Below are 12669 nucleotides of genomic sequence, written 5' to 3'. Positions count from 1 at the left end.
AAATGGATGGAGCACTACACATGGAAGGACAGCTCACTAGAATTTCTTTTTGATTAAAAACTATAATAATAAATAAAGAAGGCAGCCAAGCTGAGGTTTGTAATATGTCAATGGTTCCATCTCCTCCCCCATGCCTTATGACATTTATTATTTGGGTTTCTGCTTTGTAGTAATATAATATTTTAGAACAAATAGTGTTCAGATTAAATGTTCAAATGTAAACACAAAAATCCCACAAACTGTGAGTGTGTGGTTTGATTCATTTTTGCATAGTAACTACATCCTGTAATTGCCAATCAGAAATGAATTATTGCCAGCATTCAAGAAAACCTATTTATGTTCTGTATTAGTCACTACATTCTAGAAAACACCATAACAAGTGTAAAATATAATAATACACAAGAAAGGAGACTTGCTCTTTTCTTCAGGAGAAGGGATTTTCTCTGGAAGAAAGGCTGAGCTGAGATGGCTGTTTTGGTAATGCTATTGTTTTCAGGATTACAGTGGGAGTTCAGGAGTCTCAGAGGGTCATGGTTAGAAGAAGAATGTTTTCACTTTGCAAGGACAATCCTATTCTATTTGCCTGTGTTCATTCTTCTCTGAAGCAGTTTAGTGCTCATAACTCAGTGGCAGTACCAACCCTCCCCCCAAAACTCTTTCATTGATCATTCCCACCACACACTTGTTTTCAAGAGCCTTTCCTCAGAAAACAGATATACTCTCTTGCCTTTGTGTCTGTATGGCTTGTGCAGAGTTCAGTCTGCCCTTAACTCTAAATTTGGAGGATTTATCTTTCCATGATGCTTTGAAGTTCTCCTCTATTGAATTCAGAGAAATGAAGTATTGTCCCACTTCTCACTTTCTTGTTGGACAGAGGAAACTGCATTCTCGGTAGAGTTCCCTCTGAAAGTCCATCTTAGGAACACCTGTAATTTTCAGTATCTTTTTGTATTTGAGCTTCATGAATGACCTTATTAACTTTGGAAATCTACCTTGAGTGCTATAGCACTACAGATTCTCCCACAGTGTACTTAATTATCATTTGTTATTCTTTTTGCAGTGGATGGTGGTTAATGCACAGATGGTGGTTAACTGTTCACAATGCCAACTATAAATACCTGAGGGCTTAGATAGGGATGATTTACCTATATTGATTACCCACCATCCAAAGCTCAGGAAATTTCACAGAAGAGGAGTCTGAAAGACTGTAAGAGCCAGTGAATAGGGAGAAGAGCTATAAAATGTTGACTTCTGAACATGGCATGGCTGTTGTACCCATTTGACTCACAACAGCTATATTTGACTATACAAGATGAAGTCTGTAAAAATTCCAGCATGGATGAGCAAGGGCTCCTAACATTCTACCTTTAGCTGAGAAGCTATTGGCAGCTGGTGACTTCTGAGAGAGGGAAGTAGTTCTCTTTTAGGGACATGGCTGCTTGTAGGCTGCTCATACCCCAGAGAATGGCTACAAACCCATGTGAATATGGACTATACTAATTAGAGACAAGTCAGGGAGATGTTAGTAATAAACAAATGAATAAAAGGAACTTGAAGCTGAGAGGGAGACAGGGTAAGGGGAGTTGGAGAGAGGTAGAGTTGGACACATGATCAGTGTATATTGTATAAATTTATGGAATTTTCAAAGAATAAAAATACTTTGCTCACCTGACCATTTATATATTCACTCATTAATATATACATACATTCAGTAAACATTGATTACTCAGCACATGGTAACACTATCTTTGACACTGTGGCTGGAATAATTCAAAGACAAAAATGAAAGGAAGAAAATTCTTATTCTCTTACTAGAAGAAGATAATTAACAAAATCATAAATATAATGTATCTTTGAATGGATGTAAAAATTTAGAAATGAAAGGTCAGGTGGGGATATAGAAACTGTTTAAATCTGGGTGATCAAAGAGGACCTCACTGAATGGTGTAGTGTGGGAGAAGACACATGTTCATTGAGAGTTTCAGACAGGTGGAATGACAGATGTACCAGCTGAGGTGGGGACATTCTTAGCCTTGTTTGGTGATATAATGGGTATAATGGGATGGAAGAGGAGAACAGTAGTAGGAAATGCAAGCTAAAGTAACTGCAGGGTTAGAGCACTGAAGAATGGGCCACTATGTTCCCTTCCCTAGCCAGTGGGGGTGGGGCAGAATCTTTGGAACGATAAACATAAAGTGACAATTTCTGATTAGAGTTTTTAAATGATCACTCTAGCTTTGTGTAAGCATACAGAGAGTTCATGTGACAGCAAAGGGACTAGGCAGGAGATAACGGTCAATTTGACCAAAGAAGTAAAAGACAAGTTGGTAAAAGGGTAAAGGCTGGTTAAGGAGATATTTTAAAAATACCTGTAAGGGAATTCAATTTCAGGTTGTAGCAGAGGTGTAAGAGAAAGAAGATAAGATCATATAATGATTTGGGGACTGATAATCTGGAAATATTAAGTGCAATGAAAACACAGGAAGGGAGTAGTAGGTAGGGCTGACAGAGGCTAGTAAACAAGGTCAGCAGCTCATTCTAATTGTTGCACATGTCTTAATTATTTACCAATTAGGTTCTCCTATGGAGTTGTTAAGAGAGCTCTTAGATATAAGGATATGGAGTTCATGTTCGGCAGGGATCCCGACTTAAGACATTAACTAGGGTGTCATCAGAGAAGCTATGGCAGTATGCAGTTACCAAAAAGAGTTTATAAAAGGAGAGAATACGTTTGATGACTAGGTAGTAGTCATTACTTCTCTGTTGCTATGATAAAACACCATGTTCCAAGGCAACTTAAGAAAAAGAGGATTTCTTTTAGATTATTTTATCTTTTAGATTATTCAATCTTTTAGATTTAGTTCCAGAAGGATAAAGTCTATTATGATAGAAAGGAGGAGTATGGTAGTAAGCAGGGGGCATGGTGGCAAGAACAGGTATTTCCTCCATCACTCCTCTAGTACCTAAACCTTTCCAAACTCACTACCAATTTGTAACCAAATATTCAAATGTCCTAGATGACAGGGGACAGTTCTCATTCCAACCACCACACAGGCCAACATCATATAAGAGACCAGACCATGTAAACAAACTGACCATTGGAAATATTAGCGAGAATGGAGGGAAATGGGAAGAATGTTGCTAACAGGGTGTGAGAACAAGGGTCTAGGTCAACATTCCACTGGATGCTATCTGACCAGAATTGAATTTTGATTGCTGAATTGATGACCTGAAGATCAGTTATGACTTTGATAAAAAAGGGTCTCAATGAAATCATGAATATTTCCTTGATCTAAATAAAATACGAAAAATAAAAAATTTAAAGTGTTCATTAGTCAGTCCAAGTTTATAGAGACGAGAGCAATGGTATAGTACAGGAAATGGAGTCAAGTGTGGAGTTTTGTTTTAGAAAGCACAGTTGGTGTGCTGATGGCAAAGAGGAGAAAACTGTTGAGGCATGGAATACAGGTCTTTTGCCTAGACTGTATAGAGAAAAGGCAGGTTATAACTGAGTTCCCAACAGAAGAAGCTGCAAGGCCAAACCTTCTGAAGGAAGGGATCAAGAGACTGTGAAACTTGGATTTAGTGAGAAACATCTAACTGGATACTGAGAGTCCTACCAGATGGATGTAATGACCAAGACTGTCCAACCACAGCAACAGAAATGATGAGGGCGAGAGGGCTGGGGTCGTAGGATCTCCTGTGCAGAACTTTTGGGCTGATTTTAACTGTCTTGGGAGAAGCAATACCCCTGGGATAGAAACATTCTTCTTTCAGATCTGGAAGAGGAAAGGGACCTGGAGACTTCTTGAATATTATTTTTCCTGTCAAACAGTCTTAACTTCTAGAGGGCATCAGGAAAATGAAAATCCTGGAAAGGAGACAGAAAGCAAGGTTTGTAAAGAGCTAGGTGGCTTAGAGAAGACATGTGGAAAAGACTGGGATTCCTTGGCCTCTTGTGGTACCAGAAATAAATGTAAATTAAAGCATGTGGCTAATCCTAGCATACCAAGGAGGATAGAGAGTCTGAAATTTGAATAATAAAGCTAGGTACCCATGTACATTTCATGCTGAACTCAGGAATTTCTTAATAGCCTTACTATGGAGGATAGGAGTCTCAGCTGAAACCTCAATTCTCATCCAGAATTCCCCTTATTTTCAAAGAAGTATTCTGTTGGCTTGCAGGCTATTTTTGAAGTGTATATGCTAGAAACAGAATACACTATTTGATTTTTGTTCAGTTTGGTTGTTACTCATTCAGTTTAATAATTGCAGCCATAAAAGTTTTTATTTTGCAGCTCCATTAAAAATGGAGAATGATTAGATGAAGTTTAACACACAATATGGCATAGCTCATATTGTGGGTAGTGTGAAATATGAAGAAAGGATGCTTTTCATCTTTTGTGCTATTGATTGTAGTTATAATGACCTGACAAAGGTAAGAATTGATAATGAAAAAAATGAGTAGCTTTGATCTAAGACAAAGGAAACTCTAAAGGAGGATTGCAATTATAGACTGATATTATTTAAGTTCTAGGAATGCTTCTGAGAATACTTTTTAAGATCTTAGTATTCTCATGTTTGAGTTTAAAGGTAGTTTGTAATCTATAGCTTTGATTGAGATTTTATATTGGGAACATTCAACATTGTGTCAGTATATTGTTAGCATTATTTTCAGCTCTCACTTCCAGACTTTAGCAATGTGTCTAAAGGACCAACTTTGACAGGCACTACTCAAAGACCTCTCTCCCGCGTTCCTGCTTTCGTAGAAGTGACAGTCATTGCTGGGGTACAAGATCCAAGTGAAACAACAAAAAGACAAAGCTCATGAAGTGTTGATAACGAGAAATGTCAGTCATGGGAAATCGTTCAAGAGGCACATGAGCAATCTGTGTTGTTGGTTTCTTTATGTCCATGGAATTAATCAAAATCAGGAGTTGGAGAATGAACATTCTTAGATACCCAGTAACTCATTTGGAATTAAATTTTTCTAGGGAAATAATATCTGAATGACACTCATCTCTCTTTGTCTTTTCCTTAATTTACCTAGGACACACACACACACACACACACACACACACACACACACACACACCAGAGAGAGAGAGAGAGAGAGAGAGAGAGAGAGAGAGAGAGAGAGATGCGTATCATTGCCATTTTTTTATCTCATATTTCAGTCACTGCCAAGAGCAGTGCACTCTGATTTATAAGTATTCCAATTGCCAACTTCTTATTAATGTATTCAAGAAATATTTATGGAGTATCTTTTATGCTCTGGATGCTTTCCTAAGCACTGATGATTTAGCAGTAAACAAAATGGTTAAAATGCATGATCTTATAGAAGTATCCATTCTAGTGATTGTAATGGGAGCATAGAAACAATAAATATACAAGCAAACAATGTGCTGACTTGGCATATTATAAATAGGAAATCCAAATTTAATACATGAGTCACATAGACTTGTACATGTGTGCTGGAAATATATTTGATCACAGGGCTTGGAGGACCTTGAAGACATGTGGCATAAATTATTGTTCTAGTTTCATTAAAAGGATATTTGTGACAGAGACAGTGATCATAAATTGTATGAAGTCAAATTGAAGCAGTGAACTTAGCAATTACTGTTAAGTCAAATCAATATTTAATTTCAATTTAAAGGGCAGTTTATTTCTCAATAACAGTCAAAAACCTGGACAAATCCCTCCAATTACCTAGCTATTTAAACTATGCAAATTGCCTTACCCTACAGACCAATGGTGTTACATTTTAGCCTGAATGTTGGTCACCATTTAGTTACCGTTAACTCCTTCATCGTGTTTGTAAATGCTTGCAGTTTTACTGATTAACTGTATGTGGGTTGCAAATGATCAATTTCATGGCTATTTGGGTTCCTTTTTCATATAAGAACTTGAAAGGTTCTCAGAGTGGGGCTTAGTGAGTCCTAGTGAATCTGCATTGGTGTTGAGAGAGGTCTTCCCACCAGACAAGAGTCTGAAACAATAGTCCACCATTTATTGCATTCTTTCAGCAGCAGAGAGCCCTCAGCACAGCTCCTGCGAACTATATACTTTTGTCCTGGTTGGAGCAGACAATAGATCCTTATCAACCACTTTTCTTCCTGTGTATATCACCCCACTGTCCTATTTCACACTATCATAGCCTTTACTTCCAATTCCTAGCAGCTGCTTTACATTTCTAGCCAGGTTTGACAAGCAAGTTATTTTCTTTCTTGGAGTTTTATTCTTCCCCTGGTCAAAGGGTCAAGGTATATTTAGACTGCAGTCCATTCTCTGTAGTACTGACCCTTCACTAATACTGTGATCTCCACAATCAATTTCTTTTGTGTAAAGCAGACGAAGGCTCAACATAATAGCTGATTCTTGTCTTGCAATATAAGATACATATATTCAGATGGGCTTCCATTAACAAAAAAGAAGAGGTCAAATTTAGGGAACTTGTACTAATACATTGTAGAGCAAAAGCACTTTTCCATAATAATTTGTTTCTTTTTTAATCCTTTAGAATTAATTTACTCCGTTAGTTATAGAGGTGATCAGCAGTTGTAATCTGTTTAATATATAAAGTGAAGAAGCAAGGTAGGAATATAGTATCTAAGTGCATTGAGAAACAGACACACACACACACACACACACACACACACACACACACGAACATCTATCTACTCGTCCCAGAAAAAGATCCCACAACAGACAAAAGTAATGATGGTGAACCAATGAGATTTTGTTGGGATTCTAACAGGATTATGAATGAAAGGGAATGGTAAAGGAGGGGGACACAAGTATCTCAAAAGCAGCTGTATCACCCACCACCTCACAAAAGCCCCAACCCTGGAGTTCTCTGCTCAGCTTGCAGGCAGCTCAACACTCTAAAGATCTCTTCCCTCTCTGGTTGGGTTGGTCAGAATCTTCTCCCCGAGTAATTGTTTATTCCTTTATATACTGCTGGGAAAGAACTATAAGATCTTCCAGGTTTTGACTCACCTAGAGGTAATCTTTCATTTACCTTCTAAGGCTTATGATCCTTTATTTAATAATTGAAAATGAATATTTGATGAATTGAAGATGTATCCACCTGGCAGGTATAATGTAGCTTTTGTATATTGTTCTTCATAGATAAATACTGTTTTCAGAGAAGCCGTTGCAGATCTTGGTGAGTAGTGGATGATGGTCTCTCATAGTGGATGAGAGAGGCTTTCTATGTGCACATGTGATTAAAATCAATGTTTTTCTTAAAATTTATTTGCAATCACTATACATAGATAAGTTCAAAGTTTTATCTCAACCAAGGAAGAGCAATATCAGTCACCCTAAGATGACTCAGTGCAGAGAAATTCATTTGAAGTCTGTGCAAGGAATAACCAGCATTGCTTCAGAGCATTTGAAGTGAGGTTTCCTGACAAGATTCACCAACTTAGAGCAACTCATCACCATAGGCCTTCTGCTCAGCAGAATTGAAATAGGGCAGTCTGGTGAAGGAGGCTCACTGGGGGATTCTATCAGTGGTTGATAGACTGCTCCTGAGCACACCAAGACTTGAAAGTAGGAGCATCTACATCAAATAATAAATTGAGTTCTGAAAAAGTAATTCTATCTCCATGTTCTGGGTTTCTCTGTGTGAATATCTATACATCATCTGTCAGTTTAATGAATATTTCTGGTTTGTTTTTGCAGAGCTAGGGATCAAGCTCAGGGCACATGCTCAACCTTTGAGCTCCACTCCTGTTCTTACTGAACATTTATATTTTGTTTCACTCAAGGTATTCTCATTTTTAATTATTCTACTTATTCTTTCTTATAGATCACAAAAAGGTTAACTGTGGGTGGGCATTCAAGTTAGTACTTAAAATATTGTTTTGTAATTTGTAGGTATTGTGTTTTAAACAGGGTCTTACTCCATAGCCATATCCAAGGCTAGTCTAGAACTTACAATACTGTATAGGCTGGCCCCATGTTTGTGGAAATCTTCCTTCCTCAACTTCTCCATAGTTCTAGGATTACAGGACTATATAGTATAATCCAAAACTATTAATTTGAACCCACCCTATCTCAGTTCTTTATTGGGTGTCACACCCTGGGCTTTATATTATTCAAAATTTGCTTTTCATGGAGACTTTCAATGTCTTCAGTGATATCAACTCCAGTCTAAAGGATACCAATTGAAATGACAGTGTTTCCTAGGCTTTATGCTTTAGTAAACCCCTTGTATATTCTCACTTATCTTGTCTTTACATGTCATAGTCTCATGAGTACTTCACTCTGTATCAATGTCAAATTCACCCTCCATAACTACCAAGTCCCATGTGAACTCCAGTCCAGTGTAATCTCTGTGGTCTCTTTTGAGGGCAACTTTCCTTCAGGAATTGTCCTCTGTGTGGATAACATCCATCCCATGAAGTGATATAACAGGCTTCTATAAATGTAGGGCTATAACTTTCCCTTGAAGAGTAGATATTGTCCCCAGTAGATACTGTGTATATTTTAAATTGATTTTCTTTTTCATTCAAGCCTCAGTGGATATCAGATTCCACCTGCCTTAGGTTTTGTACAATTTTGTTTGTTTTTGAGATAGGATCTTACTAGTTAGCTCAAGCCAGCCTCCAACTCATGATAAGCCATTAGTACCCTGAATCTAGGGCTAAGAGATATAATCTGCCTTCCAACTGCTTAAAGAAAGTTTAAAGAAAGCAGGATAATGCAGGCTTGTGTCATCTATTATTTTTGGGAGGCTGAGGCAGGAAGATCTGACATTCAAGGCCAGTGTGGGCCACATTTCAAAGCCAAACATCACATTAGTAAGACCATGTCTTAAAGTAAAAGTAAATATCTGAGAGTTAGGTATGTAGCTCAGTAACATTTATCTAGCACATTTTAGGGCTTTCACGTCATTCCTCCTTACTGCCAATAACATAGACGTTAAAAACAAAAAAGGAAAGAAGAGCAAAGGAAAGTTTACTCTGCCCTTTCCAGCAGGCTCTGTTGTTCTGAAATAAGCTTGGTTGGGAAAAAATAGAATTTATGAGCAATAAGCTATGGAAAAAGAGATCAGGGTCTTTCTGAGCAGCATACACATTCTGGCAAGGAAGACAGAGTGACCGCCCGCAACACATGTTCTTAATGTGGATCCCAGTTGGTTCCCTTAAGGAAGAAGGGACTCCATGCAGACTACTACCATGCTCTGTTGCCATATGAAATCATTACGTGTATTGAAGTTGGCTGAGCCTTCAAAGATCTGGGGAGCTGATATTCAAAGTGACAAAGGGGGTGACTTCAGTCTATTTTTCAACTAGCTCTTACAATAAATTAAATATATTTACTCCATGCTATTTATAAGATACCACCCCACCTACTATGGTAGTGAATGAATGGTGTCTTCATGAAAACAGTGTATCCACCGTTAAAAGTCTACATGCCTCACTCCTGTGCCTCCAAGGGTCATTATCTCTGCAGTGCCAAGTTGAACACTGACTCTGTAATAATACATTTTACAATTTAAGTAGTGAGTCATCTGACAAGTTCGCACCTGGAAGACCCCCACATCTTTTAGTGGAGAGTTTTCAGTAGGAGCCTCTGCTCTCACTTCTTAGTGGGAGATGTTCATTTCTGTGGGTAACAGTGTACATTTCATCTTGGTCGGCCAATACTACAAAGTTCTTTCTCTGTGAAGGATCCAATTATACTAAAATCTGTGTTCTCATTGGCCCATAAAGGACACCAGGAAATTCAAATGGCTTAAGACATCCAGACTTACCTTTTTGTGAAGCAATTTGTTTTTGATGCGATGCTTTCTCTCATGTCTTCTCCTTTAATTAGAGGGAATACACATTACTATTTTCTTTGTATAATTGGAAAAAGAAAAGTGTCCAAAAAATCTGCATTGCTTCCTCTGGCTCTCCCAAGTTTTGTTTGTAGTTGCAAGAGTGATTTCCACCTTCCTGAACTAATAACAGGTTAGCCAGAGTTCACTGTGATATGACTAACAAGCAAAGCTTTTGTTCATAAAATTAAAAAGAAAAAAAATAATCATTTTGAGCTTTGGTTTGCTTTTAAATTCCTCTGGTTGACTGATTTTAAATAAATAAGGCAGGCTTGTTACCCTCTTGGCTGAGAGCTTTAAAAACTCAAAAAAAAAAGGTGCAAATTTTGTCAGTAATTATATCACAAAAAAATCCAATGAAAACTGAAAGACATCTTCAATGTCTTCACTACAGAAAACCTGATTAAAATGAGTCTTTGTTGATAACTAAGTTGCTATATTGAAGGCAGAAAAATATTGTTGTGTTGAACTCACAAATGGAACATTCTGGAAGTACTAACCATCTCACATCCAGAAACCATCCACCCTTTAGCCTTCTGTACATGTGATGCTAAACTCATTTCCACACACTTGTAACCTAGTTAGGTCTTCAGAGGTAGTCTCCCGAGGAGAGAGACTAACATTCCAGCCCTCAGTTTGGCTTTATTCACATTAAAAAGGAGCCTTCGGTCCTTCAGGAACCACAGTTTCATTAAAGCAAGCAAATTCCAGGGAAAACCAATCGACTTGTAAAGAATTTACATCCTTCTTTTTATAAATGATCCTCCTGGCTCTCTCTTTTTTAATCTTCCTTAAAGTTGGTTGGTTTTTTAATCTTCTTAAAACTGTCACTTCCCTTCCCTTCTCCCATTTTTGCCCAAGTACAGTCACCTTGATATATTGGTAGCAGCCAAGAGCCCATTGCTGAAGACGTATGTTCTAAATATTTTCATCGGATTCCATGTGGCTATGGATCGTGTAGGGACATTTTTCAGTGGTGCTGGGTACCGTCTCGGGGATTCAAAAGTACCCCTTGAGGCACAAAGTCCTCTGTGTTAAACCTAAAATAGTAATGTTCATTTCAATCATCTAGATTATAGCTGTAGAAACGTCCTGCGGGTTAGACTTTCATCAACAGCAATGCTTCTGCACCCATGCCTGCTTGAGGTTTAAACCGTCTTAATGTGCTTTTCCTTTGTGAGCAACTGGTCTAACTCACCTGCTGTTTCTATGAAATAGAGCAAAAATATGGCTTGATGAAACTTAATAGCTGATGCTTGTTTAGACATAATCTTCTCAATCAAGTTATTCCAGGGGTGCACCTGTTTGGACTGTAACTGCTTCTCTAGGGTGGAAGGAAACAGATGAGTGGCTCAGCAGTAAAGGCAGGGCAAAGACAGGCTGCAGGGAGATGGTTCCTTATGGATATTGTGTGCTTTGTGAGAAGCAAAACGACAGATACATTCTTTGACATAGCACTTTATTCCCAAATTAGTTTAAATTGGTTGATTACCCGAATAGGCTCTCAGAAAAGAAAAACAGAGCTCGAATTAAATATATCTGAAAATGAAAGAGTAGTGTAGTTGTCAACAGTTACCACAGGAAGCAAATACTGTGCAAATTACATATTTGTGTGTGTATTACCTCCTTAATGACTCTAGTTCATTGTCAGGCTAAATATATTCTAGTGAGGACCCGTGGAACTAAGCCCTTTTAATGACAATGATTCTTCCCAACATAAGGTGAACTATAGCTCTAAACTCTTTTTTATCTTGTGCTTTCATATTTTAAACATAGTTTTATGAGACTCTTTGGTCTTTAATATATGAATTATTTTATGACCACACTTAATAAAATAACTGGGTGCCTTTTTAGAAGACGTGGCTTCAGGCTGATAAATTGATGCCTTTTGTACAATATAAATGAAGGGTCACCTGTGGGTCAGGTAACACATAAAATGGGGCACACAAAGAGTTTATTCTGTTAGAATATGCCTTGGGGCTGCCTTTCTATCATGTTGGCATTTCTTTTTGACTGTTTATTCTCAGGGATGGCTTAGGTCTATTAATAGCATCTACTGGTCAAATGCAACTTAGTTATTGAAACACCCATGTAGTTGAGTTTCATGACATGTGTACTGTTTTCTCATCAAAACTACAGTCTTGTCATGAGAACCTTCATAAATCATACTCTAAGAATGGCTCCTAACTGCCGACCGTTTTCTTTTCAAATACCTGTTGTTAATCTTCCTGACAGTGCTGACAGACCCGTGCCTGCAGCTCCAATTCCACATGTTGGAAGTAGCTAAAAACCTCAAGCTCACTGAAAGATAATATCTATTCAAGGTGGAAGCCCTGTCTCCTCACGCGCAGTGTCAGCAGCAATAGGCTCAGCTCAAAGATGAGTTTTCCATAAGGATCTGGAGCTTATCTGTACTAGTACTAGTAACTGGTGAAGTTCACCTTTGTTGGCACTAAAGACGGGCCAGGTATTTGTAACGCATTTACTTACCATGTGAATAGATACACAAGACAAATTTTATTTAACATAAATAGATGATGGGCCTAATGTGCAAAAGGTTGTAACTCTATGGTGATAGCAGGAGTGAAAATTATTATTAAGTGTGGTCCTACTGCTGTTTTCCCAGGCTGACCTATCTTCAGTTTGCCATTTCTAGCTTGGAGGGCACTATAGCCCTTAGTTTGCTCTCACTTTTTAATGGGGACAGTCGGTGTTATAATATAAATCAGAAAGTCTTCACAGAGCTTCTGTGCCAGGACACAGTTAGAAAGCAAGCTCGCTGGCAGAAAGTGTGCTGCCAGGTGCCTCCTGTTTTAGAAGTGTTGTTCTATGTT

This window comes from Onychomys torridus, chromosome 17 (assembly GCF_903995425.1).
Source record: "Onychomys torridus chromosome 17, mOncTor1.1, whole genome shotgun sequence".
In the NCBI taxonomy this organism is placed as follows: Eukaryota; Metazoa; Chordata; class Mammalia; order Rodentia; family Cricetidae; genus Onychomys; species Onychomys torridus.
The sequence above is the reverse complement of the archived record's forward strand: the minus strand, read 5'-3'. Positions refer to the sequence as shown.